The following is a 6,621-nucleotide window of genomic DNA, read 5'->3' on the forward strand; positions in this document are numbered from 1 at the left end:
TACTATTCTACATCTTAAAATTACAAGTGTCAGAACGCTAACATTATTAAAACTCCACATTTGAGCGTTTACTACGTTACTTCAGACTATTTGGGAAAGTGATTGTGCCTTTAATCTTTGAAACAACAGGAAGAAACGTAGCATAACGATTTCTATTTTAAGAAAAAGCTGGTGCACCGCTTAAATAATTATTTAACGCCTATAATTATATTTTAATACTTGCAATGAACAGAGACGTGGTCTGCAGACGTACATGCTAGTTTCGGTTATTGGGGGTGGGGGTTATATCCCCCCAACAAACTACGCCCCTGCTTACAACTGTTACACAAACAACACTTGAACGACATGAAATATTGTCTCCTTTCACAAAATACTATGTTTATCTGTAAACGTGTTTCAAAGCACAGACTGTTTTTACAGCATGAACTAACGTTTGTTTTCACAAGTATGCACTTGTTGTGTTTTTCATTTTCATCCATTTATAATAAAGAATATTTAGTTTGTTCTTTCAGTGGTAGGTTACTTATAGTTTTTCCATCGTCAAAAAATGTCAGACCTTTCAGGCTTTCAAAGTTTATGCAGCTTCCATAAACAAAGCCTACATATAGTGCTGTATAATTACCGAACATTTTTTAAAATGTTAAAATCGCGGCTTGTCAACAAGCAGTCCCTCCCTCCATCTATGCTAAGCTATGCTAAAAGTGCTATCGCCAGATCCAGACTTCAGCTGAATGGATTCAAAAACGGTAAAACTCAACTTATTAACTCTGGGGGAGTTGGAGAATGAGCCTATTTCCAAAAAAAGTGGAGTGTTCCTTTAATTCGCTCTGTAACAGAATCACCACCAATTAAGTGCAATGAAAAGTAAATATTCTTTAGAATGAGTAAGCGCCAGTGAAGTCTATCTGACCCTAAATCCCCCTTTTGAGGCGTGGTTTCGTTTTGTGACGTTTAATTGACTTGTTCAGTTTCTTTCGTTTTTGCATTTTCGACGGCCGTCTGAACGATGAAGCCACTCAACGTTAACGGTAGGCAAATGCCATCTTGCTTTCTGTTAGTTGTAATTGTATTATTTTAGTAATATTGTAATAGTTTAACTTAATGTTTGTTTATAATATTATATTTTTTTGTTTGTTTGTTTTTGTTTTTGTTCCAATCATTCGTTCTAATTAAATTTAGGGAACATTTATTTCGTTGTACGGCAAAATAAGCACATCCAAGTACCCTGATACCAGGATACTCTCTGAACTCTTTTGCTGCTATGCACAAGATAATAAGGACTGCAAATAGGCTACCCTCCCAGAATTTCACCCATCACCTTGCATTTTATGTAAATTACTTTAAACCAGAGAAAAGTAAACTGTCTGTATACATTGTACAGAGAAATATCACTGAAAATAAAAAGCAAGGGGAAGAGATGGAGAACAGACTGGAAGAGTCGCAAACCAGAGAATCGAGAGAGACACTGAAACTTAGCAGCATGGAGATTTTAAAACCAAATCGTAAGTATTTTATTACATTAACTCTCACTGCCCTGATGAATTCATGAGCTCTCTGTTAAATAACACAGATTACATGTATGTAAATACGATTAGGGGTCTGTTTCCTTTATTTCACTCTCCAGTCTTTCATGATTCAGTCAAACCTGCAGTCTTGTTCTCATTTATCAGAGACAGCTCAAGAAGAGGTGAGTTCATTACAGTTATTATGATATCCTGTTGAATTGGTTAATTGGTTCATGTTTGTGTTTAAATATTCTTAATAATTAAACTCTGCTCTCTTTCTCTTAGAAAATGTGGGAGATTTTTTTCATTATTATCTTAAACTGCAGGCTTCACATCCCTGCAACCCTTAAAAAAAGGAAGGATGGAAATCTTCAACTCATACTGAATATAATTTATCATCATTATTACCTTTATTAAAATGGCATTATTACAATTATTTACTTTTAAGCTAAAACTAGTCAATAAGGTGGCAAACAAAAGTTAAACTCTGTTCTCTGTGGAGAGTGTTTCAATAATTCTGTCCACTAGATGGAGCTGCTACCTTAAGACCCTTTTTCTGTCAGTAAATTTTGTGACGGGCTTTTCTGTGGGCGGAGCTTAGGTGGTGGCAGAAGGATTCCCCTGACCACTTAACAAATGCTAGCCTAATGAAGTTTGTTGACTTGTTTTTTTAACAATGATTGGAGAAAATCCAATTTTACCTGCATAAGGTCACCCACTGTCTGGGACCACGATTGTTGGTTGTTGAAAAGATTAACTTCAACGGACGAAACCAGATTGGCCGACCTGTACACGCTCGCTCAAAGGATGATATGACAGGATTACCTCCGGTTGTGACTCACATCACAGAAACCAAACAAATTCACCTCTGTCTATGTAGTCATGAAGATGTATTTCAATTTCAGCAGATAACTATTTTTACAGCCATAAGAGTGAACTGGAGATGGTCCTCACTGCAGAACACAAGATCCAGGGGGTGTGGTTGGCTCTAGATCCAACTCCTCCCACCTTACATTTACCTAAACCTACCCGTCTCCACCCCCTGATCCATAAACCCACCCATCTCCACCCCTAAACCTACCCGTCTCCACCCCCTGATCCCTAAACCTACCCATCTCCACCCCCTAGATGTGGATCCAACCCAGCCCCCTGAATCTTCATTCTGCAGTGAGGGGCTACTGGTGAACTGGGCCAAAATACAAAAAAAAGTTAAACATTCAAGGTGATGGATATTATTTTACAATGTATGTATCATGTAATGGCCAAATAGTTATTTTAAAGAAGCCTATGTACCTCCTGTAAATTATGTAAATTTACAGTGACATTACAGTATCTTTACATTACTTTATAGTACATTTAAAGCAAGATGTGATTTTCTAGAAATAAAAATTCCAGAAATTAATTTTGAACTTTTTGTATTTGATTATTCTTTCTAACCAAGTTCTTAAATTCCAGGCACAGTCAATCACACAATGTATATACAATTACAGATGATTAAGTAAATCATCAGTTTGTTGTTTTACACACATGCACACAAACATTATTTCATGCAGATGCATAAGAAATCTTTAGATGTGTAACACAAACCATAATCCATAACAACAAAAGACAATACTTTATTTAACCTTTTCTGATAAGTGTGTGCTGCAAACGCGAGCACCTGTCATCCACAGCTGTCGTCGTTTATTTATTTTATTTTTAATTTTTTGTCTGGCAGTTCACTTGCTCCTGATAAAATGACATTTCATTATTGTTTATAAGGGTGCATTATAGGCAAATCTCGTCAAATTCTGTTTTACGTTGATACCTCATAATGAGTTCCTAATAAGCAAAACGGGTTACCTACACTACTCATTTCCAATGCCACTGCTAAAAGGCCCAAGTCCAACAGGCTTTTGTGTTTTCTTGTGATGGCCATGTTGTTGGCCACTATGAAGATGCAGTCCACTTTGTGTGCAATAAAACAGATTTTGCTACACCAGTGATGTGAATGGAACTTGTATTATAGACTACTGCATGTCATTTGCATTATTATTAGTAGGCCTATTATTAAAGTAGCCATTATTATAATGATTGTCTACTTTGAGCTGGGTACAATTAATTAATTAATTAATTAATTTATCTTTGTGGAAAAAACTAAATTCATTAATAAATCAAACCCAGATAGAACATTTCATAAAAGTAATTTAGACGCAGACAACAGTTTTTGGCACAAATGTAACACCATACTGATAAGTTTGACGTTCACTTGCAGAACGCCAGTTTTTAGAGGGCACATAAGTCTGAAGTAATGAATTTAGGTAAAGGGGTGCAGAGCCAGTGGTGGTGTAGTTTGCTTTTTGAATAGGCGAACGTTAATCTATCTTATTTTGATCGTTGGTTACAGATTGTTGGCATTTAACTATGCGCACGTCACTAAATGGCCACGTAAAGCTTTGGACCGTTTTTTTATTTATTTACGGTCTATGCTTTGGACACGTGTCGTTTTAGCTATCAAAAGACTGCTGTCTTTTTGTTCAAATCATTCTTTTGAGTCGGATCTGTTCAATGAATCGGAATTGGTCAAACCTTTTCAAAGTGTAAACGAATCGCACGAGCTGTTTTGAAAATTTTCCTTTGAACAGTTCCAAGAATATGAATTGTATTGTAAAGCACGAAAGGAATTTGCGTGGGTTCTCTTCGCTCGTGAACATGAACCAAGTTATGTGATTAGATCCCGTGGGAAGGTTAACAAAGCGACCGAGTCCTTCACGGCTACTTGTTTTGGTTATTGGGTGGGGGTGGGTTATATCTCCGGGTTTCGGGTCGGGATCGGGTTAATGTTTAATGAATAGCTTCGGCTTGGGTTTGTAGCTAAACCAAAAGTATGTGCAGTAGGCTACGCTTCTTTGTCTCACACACACACACGTTCGTTTTTGTGAAAAGTGGGGACATCCCATAGGCGTAATGGTTTTTATACTGTACTTACTGTATGTGCTATTGCCCTACACCAATCCTACACCTAAACCTACCTTACAGGAGACTGTGCATTTCAACTTTCCCCCCAAAAACCTCACTCTGTATGATTTATAAGCGTTTTGAAAAGTGGGGACATGGGTCAATGTCCTGAAAAGTCACCTTCACCTTGTAATACTTATGTCATACCTGACTTTTCACAAAAACGCGCGCGCGCACACACACACACACACACACACACAACTCTGTATAGCTATCTTAGTGAGGACATACATTGACACAATGCAATCTCTAGCTCCTTACCCTAACCCTAACCTTCAGAACTAAGTGCCTACCCAAACCCTTACACCAAACCTACCCTTTACCCAATTATAACCTGACCCCTAAAACCAAGTCTTGACCCTCAAACAGGCCTTTAAAAGGGTCCCAGAAAGTGAGGACCGGCCAAAATGTCCTCACTTTACAAGATTGTCCTCACACCAATGGTCTAAAACTCAAACCGGCCCTCACAAAGATAGCTGTACAAGTGCACACGCGCACACACACACACAAACATTAATAATCACATTTTTAAATATGACTTGATGCTAATTGTACTTTTATTTATATTTCGCCTTCTGCGTGAATTAGCAGAAGGCGAAAATTCGCTTCGGGAGCACCGTTCGTCAGCGATTCGCTTCGCTTTTTCGCATCGCGCTCAGTGTGAAACAGCCTTAGCACGTGTAATTAAACCGTATCTAAAGCCGTCTACACCAAAAGAACCCATTATAATCAGTTGATGCGGTGACTGTCACAGGAAATGGCGCGAGGCGACAAATTCTATCCCGAATCTTTGAAACATGCTTGGATGCACTGAAAGTGAAACCTAAAAAAACATGCGCGCATAAGAAAGCTATTGCACGCTTTCGCGAGCTTCAGCAAATGCACGCGATCACAGATTGCATGATTCCCAGCCGAAACAACCCACGTGAAATTGAAATAATAACCTCAGTGATATAAGATTTTGGCCATATTGCCCATCTAACTCTGCATCCCAATGTGCATACTATCCACCCTATCTGCCCTAAATAGTATTGAAAATTACTAATATCACATAGACTTTAGGATGGATAGTGTGCACATTGGGACGCAGGCTAAGTCATCCCACACTATCAACAGGCGCGTCATGTAGGCACTTGTACTTCGTTTGGGCACCAAGGATGTCACTGTGGCCTCAAAGCTTACCCCTCGCCTACTCTGGCTCGATTGATATTCCTGAAGTAAAACACGCCCTCTTTATTACCCTACGGACAAAGAAATGTATAAATAAATAAATATGAAAATAAATAATTGTACAAATAAATAAATAAATAAATAAATAAATACGTAAATAAATACATAAATGTGAAAATAAATAAAAGTGGAAATAAATAAATGTATAAATAAATAAAATAAAAAAATAAATGTGGGGGAAAAAAAATACATAAGGAAATAAAATGATAAATAATTATTTGTTTTTGCTTTTTTACTTTTCTTTGCATATTTATTTATATATTTATTCATTTATATGATCTTTTTTACATTTCTTTGTACATTTATGTATTTATTTATTTATTTATAATTATGTCAGGGGTGGCATTCCATAAGTTTGAACGTCTCCTGCCGTGAGGATAATATACGAAGTACTTATGATGAGTAGAGATATTGAATATGTGATTACCAACAGATTTACCAAGCTATCATTCAAACAGTAATGGCAACTGGCAGCTCTCTTTTAACACAGACTTTTAAGAAGGGATGGATGTTTGCTTCAAGGGATAGGCCAGGTATGTGAAATTATATTATCTTGCTGTATGTGTGTCATTTTCTTTACATTTTCTAACTAAAAACAACCAAAAGCCATTTAAAAAGTGGTTAAGCAAATAATAATAATAATCGGCAGGGATCCCCGGACCAATACAATTAGTGCGCCTCATCTATTTTAAAACCCAGGAGCTGCCACTGATATATATATATATATATATATATATATATATATATATATATATATATATTGCTCGCATTATGTCTGCTACACCAGAGCCTGCTCACACCATGCCTGCCAAGCCAAAGCCTGCTCACGCCATGTCTGCCAAGCCAAAGCCTGCTCGCATCTCGTCTGCTACGCCAAAGCCTGCTAACG

General features: G+C 37.3%; 1 long non-coding RNA gene across 1 annotated transcript; it reads left to right on the plus strand.

The window, feature by feature from the left end:
* The first annotated feature begins 1,380 nt into the window (after window positions 1–1,380).
* On the plus strand, window positions 1,381–1,929 carry LOC131548970 (uncharacterized). The gene is made up of 3 exons (XR_009273297.1): window positions 1,381–1,502; window positions 1,625–1,687; window positions 1,791–1,929. It is a non-coding gene; the product is annotated as an uncharacterized LOC131548970 (long non-coding RNA).
* Window positions 1,930–6,621: the final 4,692 nt, after the last annotated feature.

Source organism: Onychostoma macrolepis, chromosome 11 (assembly GCF_012432095.1).
Source record: "Onychostoma macrolepis isolate SWU-2019 chromosome 11, ASM1243209v1, whole genome shotgun sequence".
NCBI classification, from domain to species: domain Eukaryota; kingdom Metazoa; phylum Chordata; class Actinopteri; order Cypriniformes; family Cyprinidae; genus Onychostoma; species Onychostoma macrolepis.